The sequence below is a fragment of the Rhopalosiphum maidis genome, chromosome 1 (assembly GCF_003676215.2).
Source record: "Rhopalosiphum maidis isolate BTI-1 chromosome 1, ASM367621v3, whole genome shotgun sequence".
Lineage (NCBI taxonomy): Eukaryota > Metazoa > Arthropoda > Insecta > Hemiptera > Aphididae > Rhopalosiphum > Rhopalosiphum maidis.
In genome coordinates this window covers 9,420,010-9,438,654 of record NC_040877.1, presented here as the reverse complement: position 1 = coordinate 9,438,654, position 18,645 = coordinate 9,420,010, and the positions used below count along the sequence as shown (strand labels likewise).

The 18,645-nt window shown below is 28.7% G+C and overlaps 1 protein-coding gene across 1 annotated transcript in view; it reads right to left on the bottom strand.

The window, feature by feature from the left end:
* Positions 1–18,645, bottom strand: part of LOC113560752 (NACHT domain- and WD repeat-containing protein 1) — a 188,007-nt gene that overhangs the window by 113,604 nt on the left and 55,758 nt on the right. The window lies entirely within an intron of this gene.

Genomic DNA, 18,645 nt, shown 5'->3' with positions numbered 1-18,645 from the left:
ACTCGTAAACGTGAAAATACAACAATATAACCTTAATCAATGTATTATTGTTCTATAAATGAAATTTCAGTCGAATGTTATTTTAAATCTCATTTAATGTTTAATAGTATATAACATACGTTTATAAATTAATAATCATCACATGGATTAATAAACAAAATCGTTTGTTAGCTTTTTTTTTTTTTATGTATAGAAAAAAGAGTATGAAACTATGAGCACCAGCCATCTATATCAGAATATTGATTTATTAGTAAATAATTTATCGTGTCTAATCTGATAGAGATCTGATTTAATAAGCATAAAGAATCGAAGAAAAATGTATCTGAAGCAATATATATTTGAAATATCTCATCAAAAATATACAACATTTTTTTACTGAATAATTTATAGTGTACGAATGTATAAATTTACATTCTTATAACACATGGGCACAAGGACGTTTATCCACAATACTGATTATAATCGTATTTTTCGTGATTTATAATTTTGAGTCAATATAATATAATGATTAATTTATGCGTAGAAGCAAATTATTCATTATGTTAATAATATAATTATAGAAAATTTATTCAATTACACAATTATACTTAATAACAATATATAGTGGTGTATAATTAATTAGATAGTATAAAATTGCTTGGCTACTAAAGTTAAATAATAAAGGATAAAATTATTTTCTTATAAAATCACTTAATATTTTTAAGTATTTCATTGTGGATTTGTAATTAAAACTATAACTGTTATTCAATTAACTAATTTTCCAACCCCGTTTAATAAGAACGACTAATTATAAAAAGTTGGTATCACAATAAATTGTGATACCTTGTTTTTGAGTTTTTATATTGAAACTTTTACTGTATAGCTATATGAATATACCTAAATATTTTATGGTATATATATGTAAAATTAATACCTACAACTATCCTATAATTGAAAGCATTTTTTTTTTATTTGAAGACTTTTGATTATTTTTTATTTGACTGGAAACATAACAATTAATCCACTGAGCATCAAATACACAAAGAAGTAATATTTTTGTATAATTACAATGCCATTTAATGCCAAAATGGTATATTGGACACGCGAGGTAAGAACATAATGCGTGTCGGTCAGTGAAATTCAAATTTTTTTGAGAGAATTATAGTAGGATGAAACTTAACTAGAAAAAAGAAACTTCTCTATTTCCACCATATGTTTGAATCATTTTCCTATTAACTTATTGTACACTACATACTTATACATTAATGGTATTGACAAGTGACTGAGTATTTACAAATATTTACAAAATCGTTTTAACAGTTAATGCTGTGTTGTTGTTTTTTTTTCATTCGATAAATATGTTACAATAAACAATTATATTTTGACTGCACTGTATTAAATATTTTCGAAAAATACGTTTAAAATGATTCTCCCACTTATGTGAAGAGTTTTCATAAATATTTTCACTACTATTAAATAAAGTACTAAGATGTTTTTAATTTCATCAATAACTTGTAACTTTAACCCCCTTTCATTTTTGAAGATGTTATAATTCTATATGTTTTTAAATTACGACTACAAAATTGTATAAAATAATAAATAATTGACAAATTTCTTCCGAAATGTATCGTTTAAATCAAAATTAAATCATTATGTAATATGATAATATTGTTGTAGCGTAGTATAATACGAGGTTTGTAATTAATTTTTACGTTCTTGCAGTATGCATTTATAAAATATCCAAGCCAAATCCATGTTCAACATTACACGTACCTTTTAAATGCTTTTTGGTAATTTATAGTTGTTTGAACAATAAGCAGTGCACAGTTATTCGACGAGCCAATTTCAAATAATAATCATTTAATTCAAAATAGAATTTTACTCCTCTAATCGTTTTGCATGTATATATATATATATATATATATATACAATATATATGAACTCGGCGTGCAATTCCACATAATATAATAAGGGTCACGAGTAATCGTAAAAATCACTACCGCTGTACGCACTAAAATAAAGGACCCTTATTGCAGCCCTCAGCTCGAATAAAACCCGCACAAGAATATATAATATATGTATTTATATTGGTTCAGACCAAAACGCCATAAAAATATCCGTTGTAAATTCAGTCGTAATTTCAAGACTAAATGTGTTCGCTCAAACTCATTAAGCAGGTTTTAAATTGAAAAATAGATTTTCTTAGTTGTGGTTGTGTGTTTATCTGTTGTGGTTGGTAGAGAGGAGACCACTCCCACATCGGTATGAACGAAACACAAATTAATTCGATTTATTGGTATTGCATCAAAACGATCACATCTGTGTACGCAATATCTTATTATATCATATACTCTCCGTTGAGCGCATCGGTGAGTTGGATGTCGAGATATTTTCCGGGCGTGCAGGACGTTTGAAAAATAAAAACTAAAACGGATTATCACGATCACGTGCGCAGACCTAATAACGTTGTGATTGTATACGAGAAAGGTGTATTTTAGTGGTACTGGATGCGTACCACTGAAATTGATAACAATATACTATGCGTACAGAGTGATGGACATGGCCGCGTTTAGAGTCGGACGAGGGGATTACAGAATTACTGTCCATAATTTACAACACTCGTCCATCGTTATTAGTCGTCTATAATTAATAGACACTATTATCGTTTTTATAATATCATCATGTTAAGATTAATTGATATACCTATAACGTATATGAGTTCAGTTTTGTTATGGTTAATGATCTGTATAAGGGAAGCGACTTTAATATTTAACAGTAAATACCAAATCAATGTTGAGTGTTTGTAACAAACATTTTTTAAGGGAGAGAGGATTACACTATTAAGGAGTACTAATTAAAAAAATAATCAAAATTCTATATAAATGTCTCTGGGTGATGATCAAACACATCGTACTATATCAGTTTAGTGTTCGTCGCCGAGTCACACGTAACTCACAACTATACCTTTAATAATATTATGATAGGCGTGTGACAATTTGATGGCAACTCTACCCGTATACTAATAATAAAATATCAAATACAACGAATCTGACGCTAAAACCACATGTGCTCGAGTTATTATATTATATTATAAAACAAAGTTGTGTGTTACTGAAATGGACATGCTTTACGCTTTACCCGTATGAGTTAATTACACTTTTCCGCAGCGACACGTTGCTCACGGCGTATAGCCCTTTTTTGTTACGTTGCGTATATAAACTTCGCATGTGCCTAAGCACTAAGTCCGTAGACAGTTTCAAAGTTATCATTACGTATTATACATAATATAACTGTTATAAAGGTGGAATACACGCAAAAAGTAATTATAATATATTACACTAAATAACACAACTTACACAACTAATCACTCGTCGTGGCTATAAACATGCGTTGGACATCTTGTTTATGCTTTAACAGTGGATTTTTTGGTTTTTAAAATAACCACTGATCTCTTATACAAATATATGTATACATCGTAAAAAATTCAAGACAATCATTTAAGTTATAACATCCATAAAATAAAAATAAGATAAGTTTAGAAATGTTATATTAATTTGAAAGAGTTTAATAAAGTTTTTTTTTCCGATTTAAAGGGTTTTCAAAATTATATCAGAGTGAAAATTACACCCATAACTTTACTATGATAATATTCTAATTAAGTATTAAATATTATAAGAAAAACTCTTTAAATTCAAATATAATTCATAAACTTATTTGAAAATTTAAAAAAACTACATGTACTACATGTAGTACGTATGTTACATGTATACGTGTTTAATTATTCAATGTCGACATTATATTATTTGTTTTGTTTTTAAAAAAAAGTTCAAGTGACTATTAAGCTCTTTCAATTATTATAATTGAAGCGAAGCATCAATGTAAACTACCCGGCTAAATTAATTAAACATTAAGCTGTATATGAATAATATTTCAAAATTATGTAGCCTCATTTGAATTTTAAGATTAACTTTTCGTATCCCCGCTTTTAAGTTGGTAAAAAAAAAAAATTCTATAACATATCAAGTGCATCTAGAAAATTGTTTTTACGTGATTATTTTTTTTGTTCACTGTAATAATAAAATTTAGAATAGCGCATGTTCGCGTATATTTAACTGTTTTGTCCATGTTACAAGAAAGTAAACATAAGTAGTAAGTTTTGATCCGATATATTATACGTTGACTGTTGTAATATTCATCATTAATTAAATGATGAAGATCGAATAATGTATTATGATATTAAATATAATTATTATTGTGGATTCAAGTTAGTTTTAATTCCATTTACAATAACATTTACGCCATTATAATAATTACAGTTTGCAGTTCTGACGCGGCATATCAACACAGATCACAAGTTTCGAATTATTATTACTTGTTGGATACCATTCCCGTCATTTGTTTTGTTAAAACGCGAATCTATGTTTCTTCGTGTTATTAGTATACAATGCGCAGCGCTATGGCTGTGTTCGTGGACCATGGCTAATAGTAAACTAAATATTTGCGCGTCATATTATACAGGTACGCCGCACTGTATATTTTGTTATGGATTTTCCTAATTAAGACCAGAACACGAAAGCCCAACATTTATACAAATATGGAAATTCCCTCTAAAATTTCCCTCTATATTTCCACGTGAAATTTTTATATTGCTTAAAGATTCATTCTATGGCGGAAATATTTTCTTGGTTTCTTAGTTTATTGTGATTTTATTTATTTTCCAATACGTATTATCTTGCATAGACTATTATGTATTATTTATTGTTCTAGCTATCTACATATATTAATATATTCAATTGAGATTTTGCATATTAATCGCATTTACGTGTATAAATTATCATATGTTACGTTTAACATCATTGTCCATCAACTGCGCATATACATGTTAGGTCAGTAGTTAAATAAAAAAAAAATGAGCTCCGATAACTGAAAGTTACTAAAATATATTAAAAAAACGCCGTGTTGTTGCAAGTTGAGTTTTTTTAAATACTTTGTATTCCAAAAAAATGTGTACCTAAAAGGTTGAATTTACCTATTGTTCAATAGTCATTAGTAATGAATCATTACATAAGTTTATGTGGAAATAAAGTTTTCATGTAACTGAAGATTATCAATACAATGAATGGCACATTCTTGATAATAAGTGAGGTGTAATTTAATTTTAATGATCAATTAAACTATACTATTTATTTGATTATCTTGTTCAAATATTATTTAAGATAATTCAATTAACAAATATCTATATATTTGAAATGAAACTAATTATTATAAAGTTTTGGAGTCATTGATTGCGGCTCATCAAAGGAAGAAAGTGAGACTCAGTTTCACCTAATTATTATAAAGAAAAACGATGTTTATACTTTATACAATATAATCATTTCCGATAGACTTTAAGAATATTACATTCGACGGAGATGTTCGTGAAACGATAGAACGGTCTTGATGAAAACCGAAGAATGCCGAGAGGCTAAATATATTTTCCTCGGGCGGCCGTATAATTATAAAATGTATCATGATAGTAGGGGAAGTAGGAATTTTATTATGAAATGAGGCTGAATGATTTTTGTCTTAGAATAATGTCAATATTATTCATTATTCATTTTTCGAAGCAACATAACTTCCACTAATATAAAATAAGAATGAACAGATGGTCATAATTTCGTGCAGTATAAGTAGTATACCTATAGACCCCTAATACTTTTGTGACAAACTAAAGATTTTGGTTCTTATCAAACAAATAACGATGAACATATTGAATCATTTTAAAAGTTAACTTGAAACTTATATTTATATTTTAACAAAAGAGCGAATTAAAAAAAAAAATATTGTAAAATCATTAGTAATTATTGTTTGTTATTTTGATAAATATTTTTCTCCAACACATTTTTAAAATATCTGCTTCATCCCTCATCCGGTTCACGAGTCACTGATTATGACTGCGTAAGTTTTAGGTCGGTCATGTATGCAGCAGAATGTTGATACATACAAAATCGAATATGAGTATCATGTGCCCTTTGTAAACATTTCTAATAAAAAACTCATAAGCTGGATCCCACCAAACAACAAATATTAGCTATATGAGATTTAGACGCGCCTTGGAATTGTTCGAAAAAAAATTTCTGTTCGCGTTTTCAACTATTCATCAATACAAAAAATAAGCTATAAAAGAAGCATTTATACTTTTCATTTGTGAAAAATCCGTGTAAAATATAGGTTACATATAGCTGTAGTTCACTACTATGGGAAATGTTTCTACTTTTATAGTCGACCGGAAGACGGAAATAAATACAAGTATATTTCCTAGACATTCTCATCTAAACCGAAGATTTCTATTTAGTCAATATTGCTTTTCTATATCATCTGTATTATATAATATATAATATTATGTTTATCATTTTTATTTTTTTTGCGTTGCGTAAATCCTTAACTGTATATTGTCAAACGTTTTAATATGTGTGTCAGTGCTTTTTGTACACTTGAAATATACGCACTTCAGTACATGTACGATCTACTTTGTTATTTTATTTTCAAAATGCTTAATACCATTATTCGATCAAATTGCGCCATATTACTATTACTATTATTGTTATTGATAACTACGATGTTATTTCGCCTGTAACAATTCGATATGATACGTACCTACCATATAAATTATTACATTTTTCTAATAGGTAACAATTGGTATCAGAGCTGGCATTTACTTTAAGATTCCGAAAAGAGAGATAGAGCGCAATATATTTACTAATTTAAAATTCTATTTTCGTTTTTAATTAATTCGTTTATTCGTTATTTTTATTATCTTATATATTTATAATTTTCGTAATTCAATACGTAGCCAATATAGTATAGTATACATGTAATGATGAAATATTTATTAAATATTTTATTTAATCATAAAGATAATGTGCATATTGTACGATTTTGAAAGCTGAAAATTAATAAACTGAAATCATCGGTATTGTAATTGAAGACCTAGGGGCAACAACGAGACATGTCCTTTTTTTATTTTTATTCAGAAAACAAAAAAACATTATACATTAAAAAAAAAAAAAAAATGATAGATTTAAGTTTTAGGGTACATATAAATTATGCACTTATAGGTAACGCTTAACTTTTAACAATAATTTAAGGAAGCAATAAAAATTTGTTTGGACATATCTTGTTTTTGCACTGTAATTTAATATTTTTGGATATGTCTTGTTGTTGCACCAACAAAGTCCATTTATATTATTACCCCATACATAACAGTCGGATATATCCGATTGTTGCAACAATCGATTCAGGTTTTTTTCCTATCTTATGATGTGAAAATGTGATTTAAACCAAAATATGGACATGTCTCGTTGTTGCACCCAGGTCTTCAATTTTAAAATATCAGAAAAGTGTTTTTCTGTTTACAACAGATGGTCTTACATTTCATTTAAATTTGAAAAACGATCGATTTAACATCCGTTTACAGTTGTTGCTTTTAGAATAATGCTTGTAGTTCTAAAACAATAATAATATGACGATGATCACATCGATCATTTTGAAATATATTACCAAGTAGGTACGTTTTGAAAAAAAACATACTCAAAATGTAGGTATAAGACAAAAGAAATGTATTTTATACTTTGTGTTTTTAACGTTTTAAAAGAATTGATTTTAATGAATTAATTACTACATTAATGAAATGTAAAATGTGTTATTGTGTTTATATGACAAATTATTTGTATTAATTTATTTAAAGTCGGTTCATGGATCCGAGAGGCCCGAGACAATAAAATATCGGATTAAATATGAAATATTACATAAATCACGATATTGAATTTTTGAAACAAAGAAATGTTATCACAGAACTTAAGATTATTCAATCATTATGATATATCTAACTCTTTAAATGCTTTAATAATGGAATTCCAACAACGGCAATGATATTTTAAAACTTTATAGTTGGATTTGTAATAATAAAGATTCATTTATGTTTTCGCACATTTAAAGATTGCAAGTAAAAAATATTTTTATCATTATCAACAAATCATTTTCGAAAACTTTACGTGCAGGAAAAAATCCCATAATAATATAGTACAATTAGTATTACACTGCTATTGCCATGAATTTACGGTTTGGAATAAAAACTATTTTTAAAATTTCTAACGAAATGCACAATTCATACGTATATGCACGATAAACTGTATTATAAAAAAGTTATTTATGTATTTTATTTTTATTTACTGTGATAGTTGTGTGTAGGTACTTGAAGTTTCGTAATATTATAGTGGACTAAGGTAATTATATATATTTATATTTCTGTGCATAGGTAATTTTATTTAAAACGAAACATTTGTGTTCCATCCAACTTTCAGTAAAAATATAAACATGAAAATATTATTCCAGGTATAATGTATTATAAAATATATGATAATATATTATTACACAACCGTAAAACATAAAATTTTTTTCGATTTTATAATTGCTATTGTAAAACAAATCATGTACCTAGGTTAATTATATTTATTTTGATCGCATTAGTCGTAGTAAATCCAATAATATAAATAATATAAATACTTACATTCTTTTAAAATCATAGCAGATTTATAAATATTTAGAGAGACAGTCATTGAAATACTAAAGAAAAATAAAATGGCTATTTATCTTATAATGCTAAGATGGTTTTCAGAATGTGTAAGGTTCAGTAATACTATGTTAAGTAGACAAATTATATAAACCCTGTTATTTAATATGTTCACTATTCGTTTTTGTCTTGAGTAAACTATCGTTATAATATATTTCATTCGCGGTATTGAATTTCAACGATTGTATCTTATTTTTTTCTTTTGTTGTTTTTTTTTTTATAATATTATTCAGAGCAATTCACCAAGCACGCAACTTATTCTCGTTTGTTATTTTATAATAATAAATTTATTAAAATTCTGGTTTATGGAATTTTTATTAATAATTAAGAACCATATTGATTTTATTATATAATTTATGCAGTGTTTTTGTGGCAATTCAAATTTCTGTTTTCAATCAAGAAACACCTTTTAAAATTATTAAGGAGATAGTTTTTTTGAAAAATTTTTATAAGTATAAATCGATACCAGTTCTGAATTATTAAACTTAAAGTACTTAGAATAATAGTCCACGAAGAGTGGTTTAAAACTTTTATAGGAAATTATCATTTTAAATACCTAATTACAATAATAATCGCATAATATTAATTTATTGTAGTTTTAAAATTCTCAAAATTTGGCGGATAAAAAATGAAGTAAATACTAGATTTTGTAGTAAGTATAATTATATAAATTAACTATCAAGGAATATTATCCTTAATATGTAATTAAAGTTTAAAACTTCAAAACTTTTCGTTCGAATAATTTCATTAAGACGTGTTAACGTTTTCAAATATAATATGATTAACAATTTTTAAGTATTTAGTATTTACATTATAACAAAGGGGTAATGTCAGTTTGGAAAAAGAAGTGTGTACGACTATAATCTAATCTAAATATTTTAAATTATGGTCGTTACGTATACTTAGATAATATATACTTTTTTTAAGTCAATATTTGAATAAATTCATCAGGATAAAAGAATGTGAGCATCCTGTATATCTCAACAAATATGACCCTATTACAACTGTGTTTGCATATTATGTTATCATTGTTATCCTTTATACAAGCTGCGTCGATTTACGCACAAATTATCATTTTTCATCTGTTCAAATGTGCTCGCAATTGATGTTTATCTGAAATCTGAATCCACCATTAATAATAATTGTGATGAATTCGACTGCTGACAATAAAAGTGTACATTGTTAAATAGTGTTTAAATTGGTTTAGTTTTTAAAACGAAGTTAAAATTAGTTTAGTCATTCTGTTAAAGTTGTACGCGCTAAAAACGTAATACTGCCATTTGTATAGAAAACTCGTAGAATAATATACACCGAGTAATTTTGTGTTTGGGGATTTTTTTACCTGTACTTATTTTACTACGTTTTGAGTTTTTATCGTAAACGTGAACATCGATGCTATCGAAGAAAGGCATAGAAATTCGCATACCTAGTAAAAATGTTGGTGAAATTGTGGAAATAACGTATCTAAAGCACTGTCAACGGCGTTGCCATTATATTTAATACGAAAATATGACAATGGATATATTTTAATACAAATTGACAATGTCTTGGATTGAAACTTGTCATACTTCAAATAGAAAAGGGACACGGTAGAAAGTATTCTCCCCTAGTATACGTTATAACGTTAGTTATTGATTTTACAGCAAAACATTTGTATACCATAGTAGAAGTTGAATGTTGAACAAATTATTTTACTTTTTAACTAAAAATACATTCTTACAATTCTATAATATAATGAATTTAATAATTAATAGAAGTAGTTATTAGTATATAGCCTTTTAGTTAGACCATTGCAATGGTTTGGATTTTCTAATTAATATTTATTTTGATATATCAGTAATATAACTAAATGTATTCGCATACTTATATTTTGATGTTAATAATATCATATAATATACAAATAAAACTATAAGTGATACTATTATCTTACTAATTGAAAAATAAAAAGTCATTAACACATTTAAGATGAACTCTGTATTTTTTATATTTATTACTCCTACATAATAGTACTATATTAATATTTTTATAAATAAATACAGTTTTTTTTATAAAACTGAATTTCAAATAATTTTTAAAAGGTACTGCATTATTACATTAATTTATTGAATTATAGTTATCTTGTTTTCTTTTTATAGTTAATGTTTATTTATAATAATATGGTAAATATGGTTATATGTGTATGTATTAAAAATAAGAATAGTTTTATGAAGTATTGGAGTTGTAAGTTATAGTGGTGATGGTTTATTATTTAAAATTGTGCACGGAATGTATTAAATGCTGGTTGTGTTTCAAAAGGCACTTAATAAATTCTAGATTTTTTAGATGAACGTACTATGAAAATGAAGTAGATATTTGTAGGTCAAGCATCTATTTTAATTGACCAAATGATCTCCTGAATGAAGAAAACATCTGGCTGAAGGATCCGGTGGTTTAGTGTTGTCATCATTAAATGATACTAAAGTTTCTGTATTTGACGCTTTGAAGTGGACGATAACAATATAAACTTGTGTGCTTGTATGTCTGTCAATAATTCAAGTATTGCGTATATCGTTCTTTATATTAGTAAATTTAAATTTGACACACATATGAAGATGACGTTTGCAATTTCCAGAACGTCAGAATATTATAAATTGTTCTCAAAATCAATCGGAAATATGTAATTGAAAATTAATTATGTTTGAATTTTGGATAATAATTTAAATCATTTACCTACAATGTTTATAAACATGTATAAATGCTAAAACTTATAGACGTAAATAATTTGTCTCCAAAAAAGAAAAATTAACACCGTTTAAAAAGTATACCTTTTTTCCATTCCATTGAACGACTTTACTTATAAACCTAGAAAGATAATGATCGAATTTAATTTCCATTTTTAATTTTAAATTTGCAGTATATTTTTCAATACATTTGATTTATATAATAACGAGCTTAAAAATGGAACTTTTATTTTATATTCTGTATATTATTATTCAGGCTTATTTTGAACACATTTTATAAAAACTGAAACCTAAATCGGAATCGGTAATAATTTGACTTGACACTATTTGGTTTAAAGATTTTAAATTAAATTAAATAATAAGATAATTTTTTTTCGTTTGTTTAGTTAGTTATATAATTAATGGCTAAAATTTAGTAATAGTTTAAACGACATCAACATAAATGGCTAGAATTTTTCCATTTTTTCGGATAACGTTTCTAATTTTCTTTCTTTAAAAATTTTATTCGTACTTTTTCAAACATTAAAAAAAAAAGTCTATCTGTATCCAAGTCATGTGATTACTAAAGAAAAACATTTATTATTGCTGTCTATCAGAATAAGAAGTTTTTATTTCGCATTAAACATAATTTTCAATTTCAATCATTTTTTTCATTTTTCAGAATATTCTATAAATTTTTTAGCACATTTAAGTCATTTAACTCTAAATTAAGGGTATTAACATTTTTTTTAATCATACATTAATAGTCACAATTTTTTACGTGCGTATAAATCGAGTATTATAATAGTAGCAATGGGAAATGAAATAAAAAATGTTATTTTTAATGAATTTAAAATTTACGCAGAATTCTTAAAATTGTTCAGTCTTGCAAAACATTATTGTTTTTTATTTACTAAATACGTTTTTTAATTCAAAAATTGTTCGAAATATTTTGGATTTTTAGGGCATACAAGAATTTTTTGGGTATCTTTTAGTTTACTTAGGGTATTACATTCCCAGCTCGGTCAGCTCTACTTCCATGCTAGAGCATTTGTGAACTATTTGAAAATTATAATATGTTGCTAAAAGTTTTTTTAACAAATAACAATCGTACGGAAACAATGGCGTATTCATCGAAAGGGGATTCTTGATAACTCTCGCGGCTGCAACGCGGAAGCTCGTTAAAAAAAAAAAAAATTCCGCTTGCATGACAACGATTTCTCAAAAGGCACAAAAACACCCATTCTCGTATACCCGAGACCACAGTTACGCCGTTATTGACCCAGTTGTCATACAATATCCAGCGGTCCAATTCACCGTATATACGTATAATAATAATGTGTTACCAGTGTTGTATGTGTGTAATATAATGGTATACAAAGGAGACGGCGCGCACGGCAATTCAGTGCGATTTCTGCAGGCTCTAATTAATGACATAAAATATCTCTTCTATAGATCATCCGACGCGCACCGATAACGCTTTGAGATCTGAAACCTTTCGCCCGGCTCGTTTAACTTCTCAGATAATGTATTATAATATTTTGAATGGGTGCTTATAATACTATGATATTATTACTAAGTGCACGCACAGTTTGTAGGTGAGTGGCAGTTTACGGGAGAAGGTCACATCCGCGTCTAATTGTTAAAGGTCACCGGGTCGAATTTTAATAAAAATAAATTGCGCTTAGTTTAATAATAATATTTTTAGAGTCGAGTGCGATAACTGAAACCTCGATTACCTAAAATACTCAAATTGTTTTTTTATTATACCCTTAAAATTCTCGTAACACTTGACGTAAATTACTAGTCTTGTCAACTCGAAGATAAATAATTAAGTCAAAGTTTACTATTGGATATTTCAGAGCGAAGAGGACATATGTTTAGAAAACAATGACGGTGAGAATAATTAGAAAATTGTGGCTGATGAGTTTAATACCGAAAAACAATTAGCGTTTCAAACGTAGATAAAATATGTTACTATCAATAATAATATTATAATGACGAAATATGATGGTATAAAAAAAAATTTATAATTTCTAAGTACATTTATTTATAAATATGTTATATTTTATATATTTTTAATATACCTAAAAATAATGAAGCTTATGATTTTTAAATAAAAACACAATATTATCACAACTAAATAATCTCATCATTATAAGCTATTAGAAAATGTTCCGAATCTACTGAATGAATGGATAATTCTATAATAGAATCAGTTAGATAATATTATAAGATTTAATTAATAAATATTCGAAACGTTAATCACTAAATATTTTTTTCTAATTATAATTTTATATCATACCATTGCAGTTTAATTTTTAATTTTGCTATGACTTTTTTTTTTTATAAAATACCTAATTTATTAAAATTCTTTAGAGTAATAATTTATATACATCTATTTAATACAACGTTTAAAATTGTATTTAATCGTATTATTCAAAATTTCGAGTTTGTGATATCAATTAATAAATATATAATATTATATTGCAGCGATTTTTTATCCCCTTTATCTTCGATTTTTTTCGTCTCTACTGTTTAATAATTTCTATATTTATTGGTCGTATCAAAAATAAAAATAAACATTCTTTATTTTTTTGCATTTTATTAATATAAATATTGACAGTCGTATTTATTATATTTTTAAATAATATTATGATTAATGTACCGCGGATTTATAGTTGTAAATATTTATTAGTATAGTACGAAATAGCAAATAAGAACAATATGGTCTTTAAACCACTAGTTCGACGAAATGTGCAAGACAGTAGTTTAACTATAATGTTTTAAGAGCAAAAAAAACTATATGAGAAGGAAAAATGTATTAGATTTTGTTTAAGTCGTTTATAGTCAAATTGTTGCCTCCTTCTATAAATTCTGAAATGACACTAACGCGTGTACCGCAGTGGCACGCGGAATTGTGACTTTCCATATTGTTATTATTATTATACAACTCCAAATATTGCTAAGTCGACGACCCTTCGTCGCGTGTTTGAATATACACCACACAGCAGGTATTGTTATGCACAAATTATATTCATCGTATCGATATTTCGTCATATGTGTATTGAGCGAACACGATTTCGTGGCTCGCATGCCTCGCGGTGGTTAAATCCTTACATTTGATATTGTTGTTATATTTCACAGCCATCATTTTCTTCAGATAATGCATTATTTATTTTTATCAAAAGTCAATTGTCCCTTCCCACCCTCTCCCACACACAATTCTCGGGCACAACCAGCGGACGGATTTTCTTTGACGTTGGTGGGCAAGGGCAAAGGTAGAATATATAGGACTGCATTGGAGTATTGATAAATTATCGACAATTGATACGTTTTGGTTATTTGTAAAAATAATGTATTATGCGGCCTCCCACCACTCTGAGAAAACGTCTGATTTCGCTACCATACCGTTAAAAATAAAAATGGTATTTAATATAATACGATATGGTATAGGTACTTATGATTATAATTTGCGAATAATTATTACACCATCCGAAGTCCGGTACACGAATAAAGCGTTGCAAAAATAAACTTTGTACAAGATATTGACAGTATTGGAGTATTTTTGCTTTTAATTGTACTGTCAATACCGAAAAAAAAAGTCCACGCAAATATAAATAATGATAATTGTCATCGTCGAACGCACGGTAAGCATGTGTCTGATGCACAGCGCCGACATTTACAGGGGATCGATCATACGGCCGAGATGTACTCGCGAATACGGGACTAGCCCACGACCACATTGCCGTAAATCAATGTCAGTCTTCGGCCAAACTAAAGCAATACAATACACGTGTATATAGTGTATAGTCGTGTTCCGTCAACGTATGGAAACCGAACATGTTAATAAAACGAAATATAAAGCGTAACGTCTAAAATAGTATAATACTATAGTGTTGTGTTTTTATATCGTGTTGATCGTGTGATAAACGTAAACGATTTAATGCGATCCGAGAGTATAGATGAATTATATTTAAGTATTTTAAAACGGATCTTGTCTTATCTGCGGACCCGAGGATTAAGACATAAGCAGTGTAGGCAGCAGACTACACAACGACGGATTTAGGGGCACCACCATGCTGTCCTGATATTATCTTTATTTAAATATCTGAAGTGTTAAATTAAAGCCGGTGTCGGACGGTATTAAACTTATTTGAAGATAAGTGTATTTTTTTATAATTTTGAATCCTAGTTTTTATACTTAACATGATATGCATCTTATATCGCTTGTGTCGATTTTGGACCCGGAGGCTTCGGTGTTGGACCTACTGACCAATGATCCAGTACGAGCCAGCGCCCAGGAAAGTAAAACGTCTGAAGCGGTGGACTCGGAGCCGAATGTGCTTGAAGCACAGGCCAATCGCCAATTGGCAGAAAGTGACGATCAATGTTTTAGCGAAGCCGTGAACCCAGATCCCGGTAATCTAACGTTCGAAAATGAACCAAATGAAGCGATCGACTCAGTGCCAGAGCCTACAGCGTATTTTGATCGGGCCGATGAGGTAGAAGGTTGATAGATGTTTTCCCGGAGAAACAGCCTAAAACGAAACGTGGAACGCCCTACACTAATCGTGTTCTAAACGTTATATTATATTGTGTTTATATTAAAATGAAAATTATTATTGTTGTAATGAAATTGGTTCTGTGAATAAAATTTACACCGAGATAGTTAGGAGTAACTTTCAAAATATACTGAAGATTTTGATAAAAGGTTATCAGAATACTAACGAGTGAATGACATTGAATAGAATGTTCGGAGATCGTTTTCAAACGGTGAAAACATTGTAGCATCGTAAGTGTTATTTATTTGATATGTATAAATTGTATACATTCTAGTTTTAATATCAGTAATAATAGATTGTCAGTAGTAGCATACCTAAATAGGTACATTTTATTAAAAACAAGCCGTGGAAACATAATATATTATTGTCTTTGTTAGGTATGATAATAAATACGTATTACGTGTACAATCGAAGGCTGTAGGTCCGTATAATAATAGTATACGAGGTGTTTGGGTACATGCTTGAGACGAAGAGGGGTTCGTTATCGGTTGGTGTGAATGGATTCAGTCTAAAGTACGAAGTGAGTAGACATAGTAGGTATAAGTAGCATATCGGAAAATATGGCGTTTAAGTAATAATATTAATAACAAGTACGTAATCATAGTGTGTTATGTACCTATATACAATTTCTAAAATTGAAAAATAAAGTCGATGGTTTTTGGCAAAACAGCCTGTTTTTTAAGTACCTAGATAACGACAAGAAAAATACCACTGCGGGTAAAGATCCGCGTGTTAACGTACCGCGGTTCACGATTTGTGCTTGTTGATCCAAAAAACAGCTGTAAGGTACACCGATTTACCGTGTTATTAGATACACTCACCCGGATAGTCGTAAAAATAAAAACATCTAGTCTGGACTTTACAGCCGACATCGTAAACTCAGACCCTGCCCATTTAATATCACACACACACACACACACACACAGATATATACACAAACGTCCAAGTAATAAAGCCGTAAGTATACGGTGTACGCCTATATTATACCCGCAAAAGCTTATTACGCTTGTAGGTGTAACGGTGCACCGAAAATATCGTCACTGCGTATTATTTTACGCGGCCTAAATACACGACGTTTAAATGATAATGTTGTCAACGAGATGGATTTAATATCATAAGCCCACTGTCTTCCGCCATCGCCGCGAAATCCTCAAAATCGTTACCGTTTGAAATCGGCCGGCGTGTGCGTGGTTTTATCGCACGTGTATGCGTATAATATACACGGCGAACAACTCGGAAGTAAATTTCCGTCGGGAAAATCTCGCATTTTTTTTTTTTTTTTGATTTTTTGTTTTCTATCTCTCGACGTTGTCGCCGCCGTTATCGCGCCGTCGTCGACAATATCCCGCATTGAAAATATCGCGACGCGCTTAACGGATTAAGGAGAACCCCATAAAAACGAACACTAAATGCCGCGTGTAAGTTGTCGGTTGATTAAATTCGGCTGTAACGCGCTAACACCGGCCGCTCTATATCGGACACGCAGCTGTATTATTTCTGTGCACCCGGACAGACATATTAAAAGCGAACGGTGTAATAATTATAACGGACCGGTGAAATACCACACCGCGATTTGATTAGTCTTGTAAACGCGTTTAATACTGGTTATTTGCGTTGATCGCAGACGTTTTAACGGTAACAAACGGCGAACTTAGCAGCAGGATAAGAAACACAATTACTTTTTATTACACACAAATTGATACGGAATAATAATATACATCACAAACTGCGTTTCGTATAATAAATAACTCGTTGGTATGTTATAGAAACATCCTCTGGTTTAATTTCAGACACGCCAGCTGCGAAATAGTTGAAAAATATTGAGATTTAAAAAAAGTACCTACGCGTGTACTATGAATAAATATATTATGTAAAAGGTAACGGTAAATGTATCCTCATCGCGGTATCTCGAGAATAATTGATTTTCAAAAAACACCCAAAAAATGGGCCCTGTCTCGGCATTTCTTTCAATATACTTAAAAATGATCATATTATATTTGCACCGACTCGGTTAGCGTGTAGGCGTGTATACAGTTCCTGATATGTCACATTTCGCATGTACACTCACTACGCATTTTTTGATAATAATTTGTTTCTTGTTTCACGACGTCGTGAACGAACAGTATGAAGATGGATGTTACCGTAGGTGCACTTAAAATAATATTATAAACTTATAATATCGTTATAACACAATATTTAAACAGTAAACCAAGAAGTCTACTTTAAAAATAAACGATAAAAAAAATAAATATCGTGTGTTTTTAGTCCAATAAGACAATCTGCGTTAAAACTTTTTATTTTAAATTATAGTTCATTACAAAAATACGTATGATTTTATGTGGGTATAAAGTATAAATCAGTTGAATTAATAAAGACAGTGTAATTAAGCAAATATAGAGAAAATATAAAGAGATACACTGCCGGACTGCTGTTTTTCGAAAATATCAGTCTCGAATAACGATTCCGAGCTTCGTTCAGCTCAAAATAATTATTTGGCACGAGAAAAGTAATTTTTCCAACTTTAAAGCTTTTTCATGATAATTGTAAAAAGCAAATAAACAAAGGGAGCGTAGGTAGATACAATGTATTTTAGTTACATAAATTACATTTTTAAGCAAGTATAATTTTATATGCTTATGCTTTTACTCGAATCGCGATATTATGAATAATGATGGTTTAATGATAATAAAGACAATTTAAAAGATTTAAAAGACTTAAAATTCTTAACGTAATGAGAATAATATGATTTAATTATACGGCTTATCATCTTTCATTTTTATACGTTTTTCTA